This window comes from Otolemur garnettii, unplaced genomic scaffold, assembly GCF_000181295.1.
Source record: "Otolemur garnettii isolate 467f Iridium unplaced genomic scaffold, OtoGar3 scaffold00061, whole genome shotgun sequence".
Taxonomy (NCBI): domain Eukaryota; kingdom Metazoa; phylum Chordata; class Mammalia; order Primates; family Galagidae; genus Otolemur; species Otolemur garnettii.
This window is the reverse complement of record NW_003852456.1, coordinates 4,661,115-4,673,214: the sequence shown is the minus strand read 5'-3', so window position 1 is coordinate 4,673,214 and position 12,100 is coordinate 4,661,115. Positions and strand designations below refer to the sequence as shown.

At 39.8% G+C, this 12,100-nt stretch overlaps 1 pseudogene across 1 annotated transcript; it reads right to left on the bottom strand.

The window, feature by feature from the left end:
• Positions 1–9,647: 9,647 nt before the first annotated feature.
• LOC100965523 lies at positions 9,648–10,833 on the bottom strand (annotated as a pseudogene). The gene has a single exon (XR_002774130.1). The product of XR_002774130.1 is annotated as an importin subunit alpha-1 pseudogene (transcript).
• Positions 10,834–12,100: the final 1,267 nt, after the last annotated feature.

The following is a 12,100-nucleotide window of genomic DNA, read 5'->3' as shown; positions in this document are numbered from 1 at the left end:
GAGACCAGGTTTCACCCGAACCAGGGGACCGCAGGAAGGAGATGGCATGGAAAGGACCACTGCAGAGCACGTCTTCTGGGGGGCTTCCTTTGCATAGCGTGGTTCCTTGTTGATCACCACAGCCTATCACCTATTTACAGATGATAGGACCAACCACACGGGGTTTTAGGATTTGGTTGGAGTCACGGAGCTAAAGTTGGAAGCCAGGGCTGTTTTCTCCGAGGCTCATGCTCTTTTCATGAAATAAAAATTGGCAGTGGTCAGATAGAGGCCCTGTGAAGACATTAGGAGGACAAGGCGATATAGGTGGTCAGAAGGCAGAATTCAAATGACCTTGAAGGATTCTTGGCTGAGTTAGAGGACAAGAGGAGCCAGATGCTGCCTGCGTTAGTATCGGCATATTTTATTCTAAGGCTTTACCAATTTGGGCTGAGATAAAAGGTCACTGTTGTGTTTTAGAGTTCACAACAATTTCTCTGATGTAAGGACTTGAGTTGAATAGACAGGGAAGTGTTCACACGTCCAGAAGAAGGATTCTTGCCAGTGGATCAAATGGAGAGGAAGAAGCACCAGGACAGAAAGATTGAGTGTCTGAATTATGTCTAAATAACTTGAGAGGTCTCCTAAAAAATAATTAACAAATTCCATCGTTTGTCCATCTTTCCCAATTTTGAGGAAATCTCTTCTCAGGTCTATTGCCATATCTCCCAATACTGGAGTTCCTTTTACCCTACCCATCCTTTCTAGATCATTCTGTAAATATTCAGGGAGCCCCTACAGTGAGCCAGGCACTTGATAAACAGCAGCGAACAAGGCAGACAAAGGTCCCTGTACTAGGGCAGCTTACGGTTTTGGCAGAAAGATCCAGAAGAGCTCCTTCTCAGCAGACAGGAGATGTAAGTCTATTATTATACTGTGTATTTGAAGGGGATGAGTGGAGGAAAGGAAAAGGGAGAGCAGTGTGGGAGGGATGGGTAGAAATGGCCCGGTGGCACCACACCAGTTCTCTGGAGCACATAACAGTGTGAATTGTAAAAGTATCTCTTTTTTGTTTACTTTTTGTTGTTTGTTTAGACAGAGTCTTACTCTGTCACCCTTGCTAGAATGCCTTGGTGTCACAGCTCACAGCAACCTCAAACTCCTAGGCTCAGCCTCTTCCTGCCTCAGCCTCCCAAGTAGCTGGGACTACAGGTGCCCACTACAATGCCTACAATGCCGGCTAGTTTTTCCATTTTTAGTAGAGATGGGGTCTCACTCTTTCTCAGGCTGATCTTGAACTTCTGAGCTCAAGGGATCCTCCCACCTCTGCCTTCCGGAGTGTAGGGATTATGGGCCTGAGCCACCCATAATCACAACAGCCTTGTTTGTTTCACTTTTAATGAAACCCAGAAACTTTCAGATTTCAGGCTTTCAGTGAAATGTAGTTGCCCTTTTTCTCATCTATTTCCTGGAGATAAAATCTCAAGGGCAGGGAGGAACTAGGATACCCTAGCAGTAGGAAGACAACTTTCTTGCCAGATCTGGGAGCCAAGACCTTGTACCTGGCAATGCCGGGAGAGCTCGGCTCCCTCCCTCACTCAGCCTCTCCGCGTCTTCCCTCGTTTTCTTATCCTGCAAACATATTCTTAGACTACTTTTCTATTTCTCACCTGCCTCAGTTTCTCCTCTTGAATCTCCTCCATTGCCTTATTCACATATAGCCAAGTGCTGGATGAGGTGTTTTATTAGTGGGTTATAATGATTTCAAATAAATAGCTGTTACATTTAATTTTTCATTCATGAACTATAATTTTTTCATGGCTTTCTGAATAGCATTAATAAAATTTACATATTCATCATAACAGTAAATAACAAAATATAAGATAATAAATATTTAATTGTTTTTCCTCAACTTTTGGAGAACAGTAGGAACAATTCAAACTGTTGAGATACTGTTTACTTAGAACTGATTTTCAAGAACAGAAGGTAAACATATTGTTTTTTAAAAATTGCTCAAAACTTAAACAGTAAGAAAAGAATAAATTAACTTCTTCATTATCTTACTCTACAAGAGGACTATTTTTTAACTAAGAATGTTTATTAAATAAATTCCAATTATTTAAATCAATTAAAGCTTAACAACGAGCTTAGAAGTCAAGTATTCCATTATTATTTTCATTTATTCCCCCAAATTGAGTGACTATTTCATATTAAATTAAATGTACTGATTATTTTAGCTTTGGGCAGAGATGGTTTTAATGTGCTTATAGGTTTTCGATTAATACATCAATCTTTTCCATATTATTCTGGATTTCTGACTTCTTCAAAAACAAGACCTTCCTCCTCCTCTTTTCTCCCTCTCCATCTCTTCCTTCACTTATTCATTCGTGTTATCTCTCTGCCCCTGAAGGGATGTCTGTTGGCAACCCCAAAGCCATTGATCAAAGGGAAAGTAAGAGAAGCAGTCCCTATTTCTCAAAAAGCTTGCAACATAAAACTGACGAAAAAACACATAGGACATGTTTTAGAAGAATTAAACACAAAAGACAACTCTAACTAGGCGTATGGAGGTAAGCGTGGTCCTGGGCAGAGTGGATGAACGCTGCCTGTCTACCTGGTTGTACGTCGAGTGTATTTATGCTAATTGTTGGCAAAGTTCGTCTTCTCTAGCTCTCCAGGGCTCCTATACATCTTGCTGGGTTTGCTAAGAATGAAACACCCTGGCTCCTCTGTACAAAGGCCATCTCTCAGGTCGTGTGTACAGAGAGCAACCTTGTGAGATGACTTAGTATCTCTCTCTGGGACAAAGAGCTTCCTTTCTTACTGCTTGCTACACGAGCAACGGGTTCCCTGAGCTTAGGTTTCTCAGCTGCCTGCAAACCCCTGTGTGAAGAACATCCACCTGCTTCCCTTCTGTGTCTCTCCATCAAACTTGAAGGGACAAGCATGACGACACTCCCGTGTGTGTGGAGTTTGTGTGATAAAGCCCTTTGTCTCTGACCAGAAGCCTTCTGCAGCAACGGCGCAGTGTTACTGGTTACACGCAGGGTGAACTCCCAGCCCTGACAATCATCACTGAGTGTGTAGTCTTCACAGTTGCAAGTGACTTTTTCCTGGTTGGGTAAACACCACTCAAGAATATTCAAAATGCTGTATTTGGAATGTTTTGTTGTTAAGGTCTAAGCCTCTCCTACTTATTGGAGAACTTGAACTGCTAGTGACTCAAAGCACATTAATGATGTATATACCTAGATAAGTCAGCTTTTCTCTTTCTACTTTTTTAAAAAAACTCATCCTTTAACTATTCCTCTTCAAAATAAACTTGCAAGGCCAGACAAGGTGGCTCATGCCTGTAATCCTAGCACTCTGGGAGGCTGAGGTGGGAATATTGCTTGAGGTCAGGAATTCAAAACCAGCCTAAGCAAGAACAAGACCCATATCTACTAAAAGTAAAAAGACTAGCCAGGCGTGGTGGGCACCTATAGTCCGAGGCTGAGGTGGAAGGGTCACTTGAGCCCAGGAGTTTGAGGCTGCTGTGAGCTCTGACTCCATTGTTTCTACCCAGGGCAACAGAGGGAGATTCTGTCTCAAAAAATACAAAATAAATGAAATAAGTTTGTAGATTTCTTAAATTAAGATCAACAAGTTCTCATTATCTAAACCTTCTGGCTCTTCCTGTCTTCCTAATTTACATGGTCTCTCTCCTCCAGAAACCTGTTGGAACACACCCACTCAGGGTACACATGACTCGAATTAAAAGCGGGAAGACAGTCTGTTGGTTTCTTCTGCGCTCATAGTGTGACACTGATTGCAACTTGGATATGTTGAGGAATGACCTCAACATTCTAACAATATATAACATAATAAACAGATATGGCAACGTAAGAGACGCTGCTCTCATCTCGTAAACGGCAGGCAGCAGGAAGATAATTATGAGGATGAATAGCCTTATTAATGTCAAATACAATAGTATTTTCAATAAGCTTGTGACAGAGCATCTCCTATTCCTTTGCAACCAATACTGAAGACTTGTGGAAATAGGAACTTTTTCTCAGATTCATAAAGGCATAAGAAGAGATAGTGACATAATTATAATTATATTAAGAAGCATGGTTGATTGGTTGTCAGCACACTTACATTTAAGAATCCTGGGTGTTTTTACATGATAATGGCATAATGACAGTAATGAACTTAGAAGTTATTCTTAGCAGAGTATCACGGTGGAGTGCAATCGATTTCTGCAGAAGCTATAAATGCAATCCTCAACCGTATAGGTTATTGTAAATGCAAAGCACAAATTCTCATTCATAACTACTTAATTAAAGAACATTATTGGTTTACCTGTAATTGCTTTAATTTATCACAGTGTTACAATTTATAAGTAATGTGTGTTATTCTTCAGTAGTTTTATTGTAATTACACATAATTTACAATTCACATTACTGGATTTCTAATTAGCCTCTAAATATTCTTGGTTATAAAAATGAAAATACTATTTTAAGGAGAATAGGATAATTAACAATGTATTAAATCTATTGGCTATCAAGCATTTACCAAACAGTAAAGTCAACTAATTCCAGCTATTTAGTGGATGGGTTATAAAATTTTATAAAGTTATAAAGGAGTGTAACTTAGTCACTCCTCAAGGAACCTCCATTAGTAAGTATGTTTCAAATTAATCTTGGTAGAACTCTGGTCCATGTTATATTGGGCAAAGCAACACTTGCACTATCTCTTTTGTGTTTGGGTGGATGGCCCTGGAGGGTGTGTCGGTATAGGCGCCCATCTTAATGTTCCTAAGCGATCTTTCTTATTGTTGGCATTTCCAAGTTACTCTGCTCAGTGGGCTGAACAGTGAAAAATTCAATCAATTGAATCTGTTATGTTTTTAGAAATTAAGAAAGACAGTGTTTGTTTAGTAAAATCACTATTTTGAATTTTTATTTCAGATTAATGTGAGAGTACAATTAGATTACAATATTTGCATTTATTGGGCAGTGTCCCTGTTGTAGTTGTGTCCTGCACCCAGAAAGTGAGCCTATACCCTTATATTGTGCCCATGAAGCAGGAGCACACCCCTCCTCTGCCTCCCTCCGCTCCCCTATGTTGAATTGAATTGAGTTTTTCTCTTGTGTGGGCATGTATTAGTTCATGTACTGGCTTCATGTCAGTATTGAGGACATTGTCCATTCTTTCTTTTGAAATTTTTAATTTAATTTTTAATTAAATCATAACTGTATACATTTGTGGGGTACAATATGATGATTTGACATACAGTGTGGAATGCTTAAATCAAACTGATTAACATACCCATCACCTCACTTACTTATTTTTTGTAGTAAGACATTTACAATTTATTCCTAGTTATTTTGAAATATACCCTTACATTGTGCACTTTAGGTGAAATCCTACCAAATGCCCCCATCCTCCCACCAATGACCCTCTGCTTTCCCCTCCCCCTTTGTGTTTTATCATTCCTATGAGAATGTGTTTATACCTTGGTTTCATAACAGTACTGAGTACATTAGATACTTGTCTCCATTCTTAAGGTACTTTACAAAGAAGAATCTGTTCCAACTCCATTCAGGTAAACGTGAAAGATGTAAAGTCTCCATCTTTTTCATGGTTGAATAGTATTCCATAGTGTACATATACCACAATTTGTTAATCCATTCATGGGTTGATGGGCATTTGGGCTGCTTCCATGGCTTGGAAATTATGAATTGGGCTTCAATAAACATTCTGGTGCAAAAGTCTTTGTTGTAAAATTATTTTTATTCTTCTGGATGGATATGCAGTAATGGAATTGTGGGAGCAAATGGAAGGTCAACTTTTAGTTCCTTCAGAATTCTCCATACTTCTTTCTATAAAAGAAAGAAAGGCTGTATTCGTTTGCAATCCCAACAGCAGTACATCCAAACCAGCATCTGCAGTTTGGGAACTTCATGATGTGAGCTAATCTTACTGGAGTTAGGTGATAGCTCTCTTTTGATTTGCATTTCTCTGATGATTAAAGAAGATGAGCATTTTTTCATGTATTTATTGGCCACTCTCTTGTCATATTCAGAGAATTTTCTGTTCAAATGTCTTGCCCACAAATAAATAGGGTTGTTTATTCTTTTCTTATGATTAATTTGAGTTTGCTGTAGATTCTAGTTATCAGACCTTTGCTTTTCCATTCTTGTGATACTTTACTAAGAAGAGTGTGTTTCAACTCCATCCAGGTTAATACAAAAGATGTAAATTCTCCATCTGGATGAATAGTATTCCATGGTATATATATCTCACACAGCTTATTAATCCATTCCTGGGTTGGTGGGCATTACAATTGTTTCCACATCTTGGCAATTGTTGAGCTGTGATAAACAATCTAATGCAAATGTCTTTATGATAAAATGATTTTTTTTAATCTCCTGAGTAGATGCCTAGTAATGGGATTGTGGGATCAAATGGAAGATCTATTTTGAGTTCTTTGAGGATTCTCTATACTTCTTTCCAAAGAAGCTGTTACTAGTTTGCAATCCCACCAATAGTGTAAAAGTATTCCCTTCTCTCCACATCTTCACTAGCATCTGGAGTTTTGGGATAAAAGGCCTTATTTTGGCATGATTTAACTGTAAGCCAAAGTCACATAACCTGACTCTTTTACTCAAAGATGACTAAAAAAAGACATATGGCCAGCTGTAAGTGTGCCATAGACTTTGCAGTCACCTCTACAGAATGTTTTGAAAGGCCCTTAAAATTCAGTATCTCCAGAATCAACCCAAAATGTCTACCATTGGCAACTATACTCTTGATTAGGCATTTATCTAGAAAGCTTCTACAAATGCAACTATAGTATGGACCGTGGGTGAACCGTGAATCACTGGCTGTTACCACCAGATTCATAAGAATTCATTTTTGGAGGAGATAGTGTCATGCAAAAGAGGCAAAGGGGACAGTGAAAATACTATCAGGCAACACAGAGGAGAAGGGTGATAGCAGAGTTTTCTCTTGAGGCAGGGAGCCTCACCAAAGGAAGATTAAAGTATGTGGGGTGGGGGTAGGGTATGTCCAGCAACCCAGAGGGCCCTGTGAAGCTTTTGTATACCTAGCTAGAGTAGAAGATCATTGAAGAGAATCAGACAAGCATCAAAGTCAAAGGTCCCTTGCTTGGTAATTTTGCCTAAGACCAACCATAAAATCATGCCCCTGAGCTTTTTTTCATCCTGGTCCTTGAAGCTGTTGCATTTCCATAACTGTAATGAAAGTGGAGCTTTCTATAATTCAGAGGAAAAATAATTGATTATAACTTTATAAATCGAATCTAAAGGTGCAGTCATAAAATCATAAATGTTATTTTCAGTTCAAGGCATATCGTCACAACTGCCAATCTTCTACTCAATTCATCCATGTTGAAATTGGGTTGTGATGAGCAAAATAGGTGTCATTTTAAAATAGTACTACAATTATACTCACAGCCGTAGGCAGATAGGAACTTTTAGCAGCACGAGTCTGCTCCATGGACTTCTGTCTTGTGATGCTGGGAACGCCCGCATCCCCAGCCAGCACCATAGTGGCTTCCAAAGACGCTGGCCATTTCCAGCCCAGTGAGGGTTAATAGGTCTGTCTGGCCTCTTCCATTAGTGGGTGTCACTGGGATGAAGTCAACAAAGCCCTATTCTGAGGACTCTCAGGGACCAGCTTGGGAGCATTTTGTGATAATGGTGCCCATTGTAACTGGGTTTGACCTGTGGTTAACTCATATCAGCAACTAAAAATGCATGCATTTAACTCCACTGAATATAGTTCTACCCCAAACTAAGCTTCTCAGTCAGCCTGCCGTACCACAGAAAATGCGGCAGAATTGTAGAGTGAGTTGCATTCAGTCAGACCCGAAACATTTTTGTGTGTATTTTTAGGCCAGAAATGTGCAGTGGAGGTGTGTGGGGTGTCTGCCTTCCCTCCTCTCCCAGACTGTCTTTATTCAATATGCTGAAATAAGCTGTACGTGGAGATTATAAATGTGCCTCAGTTATTCCTAGAAACAGGTTGATGAAGTTGATTTTTCAACAGTAAAATTCCCCTTGCTTGCGGAGTGTGCGTGTGTGGTTTTAAATCACACTTCAACACATACAGGAATATCGTGTTGGAAATTGTGCTAATCGAAGCAGAGAGTTTAATGGGCCTCGTGAAGGGTGAGGACGTGCAGTGCCTCAGCTGATTGCTTCTCGATTAGGGCGCAGGACGCCAGCCCATTCTTTCTTTGGGGTCTGACTTGAATCTGCACAGAGCACTACATAAATGATTTTCCATGGCTTTTTAAAAGGCGGTGCATATTAATATTTTAAACTGAAGTAATTGCTTCTTGCTCAGCAATGGGTTTCAGTTATGAGTGTTTATCCTCAGCAAATGGAAAGTATGGTTAATCTAAGTTAAAAATGGGTTCTTTAAATAGCTCTAATTACATTCTGTTTATATTTGTATGTATTAGACACTTAAGATTTAATCGGTAGCAGTTCTAACAAACCATAATGTTTATTAGCTGGTTTTAAATTATTGTTACGGATGGCAGTTGAAAGACGAAATAAATGATTTGTCTACTATAAAACATAGTAAAGAAATGGTGGACCAAGGCTTACAAAAAGATTTTTAGCATAACTTCAAATTTTTAAATAATTTATGAGAAAGACATCGTATCGTAAATTCTTCTCCTTTTTTCTTTATCTTGTCTTTACTCTAAAGATGGGGGGAAAGGGTCCCTAATGGTATAAGGTTAGTGGGATTTTTGTTTTCAAAGACCCTGACAAGTGTCAGAAAAGAAAGGACTGAATTTTACATTTCAATTCACATTTATTTTACCTTAAAGAAAAATTAAGATCAGAAATAATAGGTTGATTTAAAGGATGGAAAAAACCCATTTGTTTCAAGTTGATATAAGGCTAGCTTATATCACCTTAATTTAGTTAAATTTCATATTTTGATTAAACTGAAAAGACTTTGTTGGATTCTGTCTCTTCCCCGAGACATTTGTAAAAAGACTTCCTTTTGGGGGAGGAAACTTCTGAAGAACTGCACACTGCTTACACACATTGAAAAAAGAAATTCGTTTTATTGCCATTTAATTTTCTATTTGTTTTATTGATATTTTCAAGATACACAAAATGAAGTATAAATCAAAAGACAGTTTATTAATAATAACACCTTTATCTCTATGGAACCACTAACATTTGTGGGTTTTTTTTTTTTTTTAATGTAGTGGTATTCCCAGAAAAGAAATCTGTAGAATTATTAGTGTCATTTTACAAATAAGACAGCAGTGACAAATATTATAACTTCTCTACATGATAAAAAATAGAACACTATTTTATGCCGCTCTTCTCACTAACAGGTGTTTAATTACAAAGCTCTGTGACCTTGGGCAAGTCACTAAAGGTTTGTGTACTTCCAACTCTTTTTTTTTTTTAAGTAAAGAAAAGGGTAGACTTTAATCTTTATTTACAGGACGCTGCAAGATATGAAATTCCACATAGAAATAAGAACCCTTTCAGAGGACAGGCTCCACACAGTATGTATGTACAGTTTGGAACTGTTCAAGTACAGTTTTGTTGTAAAAAGTGCTACAATAACAAACTACATTTAAAAGGAGTTTGTAGTAGAGAAGTAGTAAGACAAACTTATACCAAACGCAGTACACGACAACTTTGTGCCTCAGCTATACAATCTAAAACTTAAAAGGCCCAGGAGTCCCACCCTGAACTTGGAAGGTACAGCCTTCAGAGGTAGTTTCTGGGACTACATTTTGATCCTCCTCTTCCTCTACAGAGAAATGCTTCTCAATCAAGTTTAATGAAGCCTTGTACGCAGACTCATTTTCATGGTTTTGTAGAGCTTCAATTTTGTCCAAACCTCCACATTCTTCGATCATTATACTAAGTTTCTCAGTTTCACCTAGTTTCTCAGCAGCCTGAGAGATATTTGAAATGGCATCCAGAATAACCAGAATAATTTTGGTATCTTTTGCAGTTAAGAGGTTCGTCAACGGTTCTATTATGCCACAATGAACGAGGTATACAATCTGTTCTACTGTTCCACCACTTGTATCATTGGTCACAGCCCATACGGCGTCCTTTTGTGTCTTAAAGTCTGCCTCAGAGAGAACACCAACAAGTAATGGGACTAGTCCATGATTTACAACTTGCTGTATCTGGTCCTGACGGGCAGCTGTGAAGTTTGACATTGTCCATGTAGCTTCCTTTTGAATGTTAGTTTGGGGGTTGGTCAGCAGGCTGGGAAAGACAGTAAGTGCTCCTGCATCAATTACAACCTAAGCATATTCGTCTGTCCCAGTGACAATATTCCCTATGGCTCTTCATGCAGGAGTCACAATTGGCAATTTGGTAGCTCCCCAAAGCTTCACAAGTTGGGGCACAACTCCTGTTTTCACAACCATTTCAATCCGTTCATTTGGGCCATCAGTAAGGTAGGAAATAGCCCAGCAGGTATCTGCTAATACCTCTGGATCATCATGATGCAGGAGACGCACTGAAGTAGGAAGAATCTGTTCCACAGCATCTAATGGGGGTGCGGGATTCTTGTTGTGACAAAGGTTTGAAAGTGTCCAGGGAAGATTAATAAGTAACCACGTGATAAAGATGACATATCAGGAATAGCTAGAAGAGCCAACAGTGGGTCAACTGCACCCTACTTAATAACCAAGTCTCGGAAAACTGAACCATCACCTGCAATGCTTCCTAGAGCCCACACAACTTGCTCACTGATATGAGCATGGGGAGATGCCAACAGAGAAATGAATGCTGGGATAGCACCTCCATCTACCACAGCCTTAGTCTGTTCTGATGTCCCGGAAGCAGATTAGATAGTGCCCAGTGCACTGTACCTCCCAGTGTTCTGCAAAACCCTCACCTCCCCACCTGTCCCCGGCCCTTGTTGGGCCCTCCCTGCTCTTCACTGGGCCTCTTCATCTTCTTGCAATGCTGTCTGCCTACATCCCATCATACGGACACCTCCACCTCCCTCAGGCTTTTTCTCTTCTTTTTTTTTGAGACAGAGTCTCACTTTGTCACCCTTGGTAGAGTGCCCTGGCATCATAGCTCACAGCAACCTCAAACTCCTGGGCTCAAGTGAACCTCCTGCCTTAGCCTTCCAAGTAGCTGGGACTACAGACACCTTACACCTGGCTCATTTTTCTGCTTTTAGTATAGAGGGGGGTCTCACTCTTGCTAAGGGTGGTCTCTTACTCTTGCATCTGCCTCCACCTTCCAGAGTGTTGAGATTACAGGCATGAGCCACCTCGCCCGGCCCTCCCTCATGCTTCGAAGCCTGAGACAGACCCTGTTTCCATTTCAGCTCCTTTGCAAATCTGCCCCATCCTGGTTCCAAATGTATTTGTTCTACACCATTCCTATGTCACATGTCCTATTTACATCTTAGCATAAATATTTATAACCATATTTCTTCTCTCTTAGAGTATCTTACCTGTGTTCATATCCTCAGAGTATAGCTCTGGTCTGGTACGTGATAGGTATTCAGTTAATACCTATAAATGGATAGTCATTACATGAGTAAATACATGGTGCTCAGTGCTGGGTGCTTTATCCTGCATAATGAAGAATCAATGTGACAGTGGCCATCAATAGGTAATAATTGAAACAATTAGTTAACTGATTACTTTGTAAAAATTGTGAATCTATTTTTTCTGCCCATTCCTACACCCTTTATCAAAAAATCGAATCTTTCTATTAGTCATTTCCTGATTTCTGACTTTATTGGTACATGAAGTTCAGGCCCATGATCTGGGGTGAACGACATGGTCTTTGTCACCATGAGGCCACCGTGAGGGAGGCAGGACTAGGCTGTGCAAAGCCTTGATGTTGGAGAAAACCTGAGTTGTTCAAAGAACAGAAAGGCCGATGCGGCTGACAAGCTGTCGGTAGGGAGGCGGCCTGAGATGAAGTTAGCAAGTGGACTTCCCAGACATGGGTGGCCTTGTAGGGTAAGAGAAAGTGTTTGCTTTTTATGCCACAAAGTACACTGGCAAACTACTCATAGGCTCTAAGCCAGGGAGTGACATGACCCAACTTGTACAGTTTGACTTTGCTTTCTATGAGAAGACGGTTCC